Raw genomic sequence first — 10,108 nt, 5'->3', positions numbered from 1 at the left:
GCAGCCTAGGTATCTGTCACCAGATGAAAAGACAAAAGAAAATGTGATACATATAGACACAACAGAGTTTTACTGAGCCCTGGAAAACAAAACAAAATTATGTCATTAGTAGGAAAATGAATCTAGAGAATATGGTGTAACGTGAAATAAGCCAGACTCAGAGAGTGAGAGTCATCTGAATCCATTATATGTGGAAGGTAGAGAGAAAAAGGAGGGGGGGGGAATGCAACATCTAATAAAGACAGAAGAGAGAACAGTAGTGTAAAGGATGGGGTCAAGGGGCGGGAGGATGGGAGAGAGAGCGCAAGTACTGGGGGATGAAATTGACCAAATTGTGTTATGTGCAGGTATAAATATCGCAATGAAGAGGAGGAAGGGTCCGCACAGGAGGCAGCGCTCCTGGGGAGCGGGGTCTACCTGTGAGCAGAAGTCCGTGCCCTGGACGCCCAGCTTGATGCACGTGGGACGCTGGAGCTTGGTCTCGCTGCTGCAGCCGTCCATCTCGCACACCCGGGTCTCCACCGCCGCTGTGCTGCCCGCCTGCCCGCCTGCTGCCGGCGGAGGAGCGTTTCACTGGGTAGAGGTGGGAGGGAAGGGGGACCGACAGCGCGAAGGGGAGGAGGTGGCAAGGGAGTCTAACAAGGAGTCCCGCCCCCTGAGGGTCCAGAAGCGAAAGTGGGGAAAGCAGAATCCTGGAGGCGACCACGCTGTGCGCTCCGCCCTCGTCCAGGAGCCAGCTGGCGCCCCACCTACGCCTTCCCCCGCCTTAGGGATGGAGTGCAGGTGGGGGCAGCGGGGAGTCCAGCCTCCCTTTGCGCTGGTTGGACGCAGTTCACTGTCTGGGCTCAGCTCTCTCAAGCGCTGGGCAGTGAAGGCCAGTGAGAGTCAGCCAGGAGAAGGGAGTACGCCTTAAAGATCCTAATCTTTTGAACTTTGTTAAAATTTAATTTTATTTCATGATTGCCAATATTATTTGTCCTCTTTTTAATTTATGAAAAGAATTTTAATTAAAACAGCATTTCATTTTGTATGTGTTAATTTGAAATGTAAATATGCTTATTTTCTTTTTCACATATTATCCAAAGGCTGCAAGCTTGGAGTGGAAGAATAAAGAGAATCAGGATACTGATTTTAAATTTCTTTTTACATTGTTTTGAAAGTATTATCTTCCTCATTTATTTCCATCATTTACTAAGTTAACAAATATCTACAAACCTGTACTTGGTAAATACTGTTTGAAGTGCATATAGGCAACATTCATAGGAAAGCTGTACAGTCTCTTTTATAGTGACTTTTTAATATTTTAAAGTAATCAATTTATTCTTATATTAAATGATAACTTTATTGTGCAAAGTTTAAAGTTTCCTAATAAGTTATTTTAATTACGTATACTAAGATATGCATCATCTCCTAGCAATATTGGGAACCGTGACTCCTATACTCAAAAATAAAATAAAACACATAATGAACTGTCTCACCCTTTGAAGAAAACGTGCATTTTTCCTTGTATTCCTTGCTTTATCCCCAAAGCTTCTTACTCTCAAGATGGCTGGCATTCTTTCTTGATTGTTTTTACTTTATCCCAAGGAATGTCTCTCCCTTGAAACAGCCTGCATTCTCCCTCAAATATATGTATGCTTTCCTAAATAAATCTTTATCTTTGAAAAAAATCATGATTTTTTTGTGTGTGTAAATTATGTTTGCCATCTCTTAATGTAAAAATTGCATTCCCAAAGTCTCCTCTTCTGGGTGGTAGGTTGTGGTACCCTAGAACTTGCTCAGTGACCAGACAGGCCAGAGCAGAGCACACAGCTGCCCATAGTATGCCCTTTTATACTGGGTCTTTTATCCAGCAGGTACTACTGACAGTTGCTTATGGAGGACAGATGTTTGGGTGATTGGACAATCTAGGAATAGCAAGTCCCTTATTTGTGGGGGTAGGAAACATAAGGCAATTTCTAATTTAGCACCTAAAGTTTTCCTTCCATAAAAAATGAGGATTCACAGGACAGAAGCATCCCTTAGAGTAGTGAAAGTGGGGGAAGGGGGGACAAATCTTATTATTATCTGAGGCTAAATTAGTTCATGAATATTCAAGATAGCTTTGGAGGAGAAAAGGTCATTAGGAGCATTACTCCAACTAGGGGACATGACCAACTAATTCGTTTGTCTTTTCTGTGCATGTTTATCTGTGTACATACATACATATGGTTGCACTTACATGTGCACACACTCAGGCACAGGGAGAGTAGCTGGAGCTTGGTACATTTGGAAAGATATAGAAATGAATTTTAGTCATACTAGGGTTCTATTTTGTTAGCTATGTTATGTGTGGATTTTTAAAAAAATTTTCTTGATTCTTCAATTTAGTTTATATTCATAGTACATTGTTACTATTACTAGGTTGAAAATTTTTTATTGAAAATATCTTTTCTGCTTTGTTCAGATACTCCAGGAGTACAAAAATTAGTTAAGAGAGAGAGTTGGATTTATAGCAAGTAATATATTAAATCTGGTACCATATGATTTTCATATTGATGAAGGAATTTAAAGAATGAGAAATGGACCTCGTTGTTAATTCTTTGGAAGATGTGGTATCTTATATCTCAAAGATGAAATGTTCTGAATTCTTAGACATCAAATATATTATATGGATTCTGTTTCCTTGGATTCATCTAAAGGGAAAAGGGTAGAAAAAACTTAAGTTCAGTAGGTTTAGTCAGTGCTGTGTTGGATATTAAAATACTTAAAAAGATTGTTTTTCTAAAGTGCCTATATACTTTTAACATGTTACAGTCAGAAAATGAGATTAAATTAGGTATGTGACCAGATTGTATTATAGTCCCATATAATTTCTCAAATTTATTAAAAAAGCTATTAGCTTAATTTTTCCATAGCTGTATATAGACAATAACAGTCCCCTCTTCTTGGTCAGATTGCAAGACAGTTAGCAATGAGCCTACGAAAAGGTGCTATTTCTGCATCTTCATTCTTAGTTGCTATACAGATAACTAATCTAATCAATACTCTGTTCTTTTTTTTTTTTTCTGCCAGACATCCCCCATTGAGACCAAAGCCAGTGTACATTACTACAACTCGAGATAATGAAAGCATTTACAGTACAAAAATTCCATACATGGTAGCTCGTGTGGTTTTTATTAAGTGGGTTGTAACATTCTTTTTGGAAAAAAAGTATCTAACTGCAACACAGAACACTAAAAATGGAGTTGATGTATTGCCGAAAATCATTCAGGTATGCCAATCAAAATACATAACTAAAGTAATTGATTAATAGAATTATAATTCTTGCAGGTTTTTGGATTATTGTCCCACCCTGTCTATAATGTTAGGATTTCCAAGGGAATCAGAAACACTTACTATATGCTATTGAATTTGCCATAACAGGAAATTTCACTGGCGAGGAAAGCATTCTGAGAAGACGGCTGGTTCTCCCTCATTCCTACTCCTTTACTCAAGTTTCTGTAACCTCTGATGAGTATGAGTACAGTGGACCATTCTGCTTTCATCAATCACCAGCACCTAGAAGTCTCTCAGGACATATTCAGATGGCTCATGCTATTAAGTTCCCATTACATATCAGGGGAGGGAATGAATGAGCAGCTTAGGATTCAAGGATGGTTATTGTGCTATAATAGGATCCCTACAAGGGAAGACTAACTCTCCTTGAGGCTTTCTGAAAAGATCTAGTGTCAGGCCTGCTTTTTCTCTTGGTCTTGGTCAGAAACAGATGGGGGCTTTTCCAGGCTGAGTTGGTTAGGGACTATGTGCTGAGGGGGTCATGGTTTTGTGTGTGTTGTTGTTTAGTGTCCCCAAAAACAGGGACAGTAAATGTGGTGCGCTAATTTTAGGTTTGCTGCTGCTATGGAGTTCCCAGAAGTATAACCTGGGCTTCATCTGGGACCATACAAGCTTTACAGGCAAATAAGTGGCTCATATGCTACTAGGTCATTAGGGCCTTGATGAAAGGACATTAAGTCTAATAGAGCATGTGGCTCCATTGAAGAGGACTCATTGAAATGCTAGAGAGAAGTTCATTGTCAGAAGACTCTGAGGGAGAAGCAGTTACAATAAGAACAGCAAAAGGCTTGCTGAAAGAAAGTTTAAAAACTGAAAAGGTCACAATTTAAAATTTTAGTGAAGAAAATGGAAATGATCACTACCAAGAATAAAATTGGCTTTCTGAAGAAATGTCTTATAACATTGAGTAAAACTTTAGACAGAAATCAGAAATGAATAAATAAAATCCAAGGGAAGGTCCAGATCGACCTTAAAAAATTGTAGCACGAGGGGAAAAGAATGAGGAGTAATAATTGAACAAATACGTATACTTGAGGTGAAAAAAAAAGACATGTCTCCGACATGTCTCTCAGGACCTTTGAGTCCCAGGAAAAATTAACAAAACAGACTTTCATGGATTAAGAAAAATTATACACATTTCCAGATGGAAACCATAGGTTACTTAAAATGAAACTGAGATTAGCGTCTAATATCTAATCAAATGTGCACCCCTGGAAGCTGGAAATATACCCATGTTCCTTCTGCTCTGTCACCGAAAGGATGCTCAGTCAGGATCAAAGAAGATATTTAATAAATATGGTGTTAGTCTAAGTGCTTAGAACCTTGCCTCTTATGACATACCTAAGCAAATGTCAGATTGATTAAACGTATACAATAAAAGCCAAATAACAATCCTCTTAAACCAGGGATTTAAGAGAAAGTCTATGGAAATTTTTAAAATTGGGGACTAATAGACTACCTTAAATAGAAATAAGACTTAGATGCTATAGAAGAAATCAAGTTTGAATTTATTTAAAAAATAGAGAAAGCTTTATATGTCCAAAGATAAAATAAAGTCAAATCCAAGCAATAGACTGTTAAGTGACAACACCCTCTTAAATGAGTCAATATCTCTATGAAGACAAATAGAATTGAGAGTGGACAAAGGAGATGAAAGTGCAGCTTGCAGAAGAGGGAATTCAGTGGCCCTGAATTTCACCAGCAGTCATGGAAATGCCATTAGTTCTGAACTAGGATGAGAAATCTTTATTTACTTATAAGGAAACAAAAATCTGTATGAAGTTATATATTAAAAACTCAGTTGCACTTTTTAGTATGTTTTACATGATGTGATTGTCACTGATTAAAAAATCTCAAAAATCTATTCTCTCCATCCTAAAAAGATTGTAAAGCCATCACCTGTATTTAGTCAAAATAACTTGCTTATTCTTGAAAACTACATGTGTATGTAAGGAGATAGAAAAAACAGCAAATTAAACACTGCTTCAAGATTTTTTTTTTCTTGGTTGACTCCTTGCAATTGCAAGTCATCTAACTTGTATTATTTAGCTTTTTTAAGTGTCTTAAGAGTTGGACTTCCTGAATCAATTAGATGGTTCCTAATAACAAAAAAAGATATCACCAACCCAACTGTCTTAAACAAAAAAGAAATATTTTAATTCTACTAAAAAGAAGTGCATGGTAAAACTGATAGAATATAGTTAACTCACACTTTCTCACTGGTTCTCTGTGGTTATTCTCTTCTCCATTCTGCTTTGCCCCTCCAGTTGTTTTGTCCATGGCTTCACCCATGATTGTAAGACAGTTGCCAGCACCTGGGACACTACTCTCCTGTTATATTTAGAGGGAGTCTAGGAATATATAGTCTTTCTCTTTTGTCTGGATGGAACATTTTAATTTACCAACCCTGTAACAATAATGCTGATTGGATTAAACACAGCTCAGTAAATGGACCAAGAAATGCCATGATTGGCTTCTATGAAACTAATGCTTTTTGATACTTTGGGCTCAGCTTCCTTTGAGTCTCTGGGCTGCAAGGGAGGAGACACACACAGCCTGGAGGCTCTTTTCTGGAGGTGGGATAGGTGCCAGCAAACACAACCTTGCCACCATCCCTGTTGATAGTTGAGTCACAGGAAGAGACCATCACTCTTCCTTACACTAAGCTGTTATATTAGTTTTCTATTGCCAGTGTAGCAAACTACCACAAGTTTAATGGTTTGGAATAATACAGTTTTATTATTTTATAGTTCTGGAAGTCAGAAATTCAAAATCAGTGCCAGGCATTTTAAGGCCTTTGTTTCTTTTGAAGCTCTTTGGAAGATTTCTGCTTTCCTGCCCTGTCCTTTTTTCTAGAAGCTGCTTCATTTCTTGGCACATAAGGAAAAGTGAATCATATCACTTTTCCTCCCTCCGTTTTTTTTTCAAGAGAGAGTGAGAGAGGAGAGAGAGAGACAGAGAGAGAATTTTTAATATTTATTTTTTTAGTTCTCGGTGGACACAACATCTTTGTTGGTATGTGGTGCTGAGGATTGAACCTGGACCGCACGCATGCCAGGCGAGCACCCTACCACTTGAGCCACATCCCCAGCCCCTTCCTCCCTCCATTTTTATCATCACATTACCTCCTTTGTCTCTGGTCCTCTTGCCTCCCTCTTATAAGGACCTTTGATTCCATCAGGGCAATTTGGAATCCAAAATAATTTCCTAATCCCTACCTTCTTAATTTAGTCACTAGATCCTTTTTACCATATAAGGTCCTACACTCACAGATTCCAAGGATTGAGAAATGGATATCTTTGGGAGGGGGGCAAATGTTATAAAGCCCACATCTGTTGTCTCCTGTATTTCCTTCTCTGCCCTGTAGTTTTGTTTCCCACCTCATCCCACATGTGGGTTGATTTCCACTTTTCATTTACATTGTATAGGAGGAAAAGCAGCAGTTTAAACAATGTAATACTAAACCCTAGAAATAAGGTCGCCGAAGTAAAGCACATTGTACTTATCTCCTGAAGTTTTCGTTTGGAATTTAAAACTTGATATACTTTTACCCATATTTTGAGCATTTTTCTCTGGTTATTGAAAACCTCTTTTCAAACAGTATACTGCTCTTTTAAAAGATCTTCAAAATTTCATGACTGCTTTTTCTATTTCTATGAGGAATATCATTGGGATTTTGAACAGAATTTCATTAAATTTTTATAGTCATTTTGGTAGTATGGTCATTTTGATAATATTAATTCTGCTTATCCAAGAACAAGGTAGATCTTTTTCTCTTTTAAGGTTTTCTTTGATTTCTTTCTTTAAGGTGCTGTAATTTTCATTATATAGATCTTTCATCTCTTTTGTTGAATCCCAAGTATTTTACTTTTTTTGATGCTATTGTAAATGGGGTGGTTTTCCTCGTTTCCATTTCTGAGGATTTGCACTGATTAACAGAAATGCATTTGATTTATGGGTGTTGATTATATATCCTACTTTGCTGAATTCATTTACTAGTTCTAGAAGTTTTCTGGTAGAACTTTTAAGGTCTTCTAGTTATAGAATCATATCATCAGCAAATAGTGCCAATTTGAATTCTTCTTTTCCTCGGTGTATTCCTTTAATTTCTTTCGTCTGTCTAATTGCTCTGGCCAGCGTTTCAAGAACTATGTTAAATAGAAATGGTGAAAAAATACATCCCTGTCTTGTTCCAGTTTTTAGAGGGAATGCCTTCAATTTTTCTACATGTAGAATGATGTTGGCCACGGCTTAGCATAAATAGCCTTTATGATGTTGAGATATGTTCCTGTTTTCCCTAATTTTTCTAGTGTTTTGAACATGAAGGGGTGCTGTATTTTGTCAAATGTTTTTTCTGCGTCTATTGAGCAATCCTTAGCAGGAAAAGAAAAGCAGGTGGCATCACTATACCAGACTTTAAACTACACTACAGGGCAATAGTAACAAAAGCAGCATAGTATTGGCACCAAAACAGACTGGTAGACTAATGGTATAGAATAGAGGACACAGAGACTAACCCACATAATTACAATTATCTTATATTAGACAAAGGTGCCAAAAACTCACATTGTAGAAAAGATAGCCTCTTCAACAAATCGTGCTTGGAAAACTGGAAATCCATAGGCAACAAAATGAAATTAAACCCCTATCTCTCACCATGAACAAAACTCAACTCAAAATGGATCAAGGACCTAGGAATTAAACCAGAGACCCTGCATCTAATACGAGAAAAAGCAGGCCCTAATCTCCATCATGTGAGTGAGGCCCAAGGTTCCTTAGTAAGACTCCTTTGCTGCAAGAATTAAAATCAAGAATCAATAAATTGGATGGACTCAACCTAAAAAGGTTCTTCTCAGCAAAAGAAAAAAAATCTGTGAGGTGAATAGAGAGCAACATATTGGGAGCAAATTTTTACCCCTTACACATCAGATAGAACACTAATCTTTAAGGTATATAAAGAACTCAAAAAGCTAAGCACTAAAAAAACAAATAACCCAGTCAATAAATGGGCCAAAGACCTGACTGAACAGACACTTCTCAGAAGATGATATACAATCAGTTAACAAATATATGAAAAAAATGTTCATCATCTCTAGGAATTAAAGAAATGTAAATGAAAACTAAGCTCTAAGATTTCATCTCCCTCCAGTCAGAATGGCAGCTATTAGGAATACAAACAGCAGTAAGTGTTGGCAAGGATGTGGGGAAAAATGTATACTCATACACCACTGATGGGACTGCAAATTGGTGCAGCCAATATGGAAAGCGGTATGGAGATTTCTTGGAAAATTGGGAATGGAACCACCATTTGACTCAGCTATCCCTCTCCTTGGTCTATACCCAGAGAGAGGACTTAGAAACAGCATACTACAGAGACACAGCCCTATCAATGTTTATAGCAGCACAATTCACAATAGCTAAACTGTAGAACCAACCTAGATGCCCTTCAGTAGTTGAATGGATAAAAAAAAATGTGGCATATATACATTGAATATTACTCAGCAGTAAAAGAGAATAAAATCATGGCATTTGCAGGTAAATGGTTGGAGTTTAGAGAAGACAATGCTAAATGAAGTTAGCCAATCCCCCCCTCAAAAAAATGCTGAATGTTTTCTCTGATATAAGAAGGCTGTTTCATAGTGAGGTAGGGAGGGGGAACATGGGAATAATAGATGAACTCTAGATAGGGAAGAGGGGTGGAGGGGAAGGGAGTGAGCATGGGGTTAGAAATGATGGTGAAATGTGATGGGCATCATTATCCAAAGTACATGTATGAAGACACGAATTGGTGTGAATATACTTTGTATACAACCATAGATATGAAAAATTGTGCTCTATATGTGTAATAAGAATTATAATACATTGTGCTGCCATACATAAATAAAAAAATTACTTAAAATGAATAAATCCTTGCTTTGGAAAAAAAAAAGACCTTCAAAACAGTATTTTTAAGTACCGCTTCAAAATAGTTCATGTTTTTGCCACTTTGTTAGGGGTGATATATGAGGTGTTTTTTTTTTTTCCCAAAGTTATGAGAATACTTTTCTCTTCATCTACAACTAATACATTTGACAGAATTTTTTACCAGGGAGGGAAGGAATCAGTGTACCTTCTAGTCTTCACTAAGTTACTTCTAGGTAAATATGGTTTAACAAATTTTCTTGTTTAGCGGCATCATTCCTGGGAGAGCAAAAATGCAGTCACTAGTAAACTCCTTAATATGTTGTAGCAACAGTAAACCTATTTTTCAAATCTGAATGTTCTTGGTGCATCATTTCAGCTGAGTTTTTTAGTGAAGTATTATTAATTTCTTAGCAATTCATTTTTATTTGAGATAGAATACTGGTGATTTTTTAAAATCACCAAATCAGGCAACATTTCAGCAACAGCTGCTTTGTATCCGTTCTAGATACACAGTAGTTAAACATTAAAGCCTAGAAAGCCTATCAGGGAATAAAAAAGAAAGTTTGATATGGCAAGGCAGTTGATCATATTTACTTATATGAGTTCTTTTCTTTCATTAATAAAATACCACTTTTACTAATTCTGAGCCAGCCCTTCATGATGACCTATGGGCTGTGGATCTCATGAAATTATATTTCATGGAATAAGCAATTGGAAAAAGTGAGTCCCACAAACTGACAAGTCTACAGGAATTTTTACATTTGTTTGTTTACTATTGCTCTAGTATTCTCTGTTGCTGTTCAACTCTACAAAGGCTTCCAATAAGCATTCAGGCAAATCAAGACAGGGATTGAGTGGCATGGGCATTGCCAGCAGAAAGCTTTCT

Source organism: Ictidomys tridecemlineatus, chromosome 11 (genome assembly GCF_052094955.1).
Source record: "Ictidomys tridecemlineatus isolate mIctTri1 chromosome 11, mIctTri1.hap1, whole genome shotgun sequence".
Taxonomy (NCBI): domain Eukaryota; kingdom Metazoa; phylum Chordata; class Mammalia; order Rodentia; family Sciuridae; genus Ictidomys; species Ictidomys tridecemlineatus.
The sequence above is the reverse complement of the archived record's forward strand: the minus strand, read 5'-3'. Positions refer to the sequence as shown.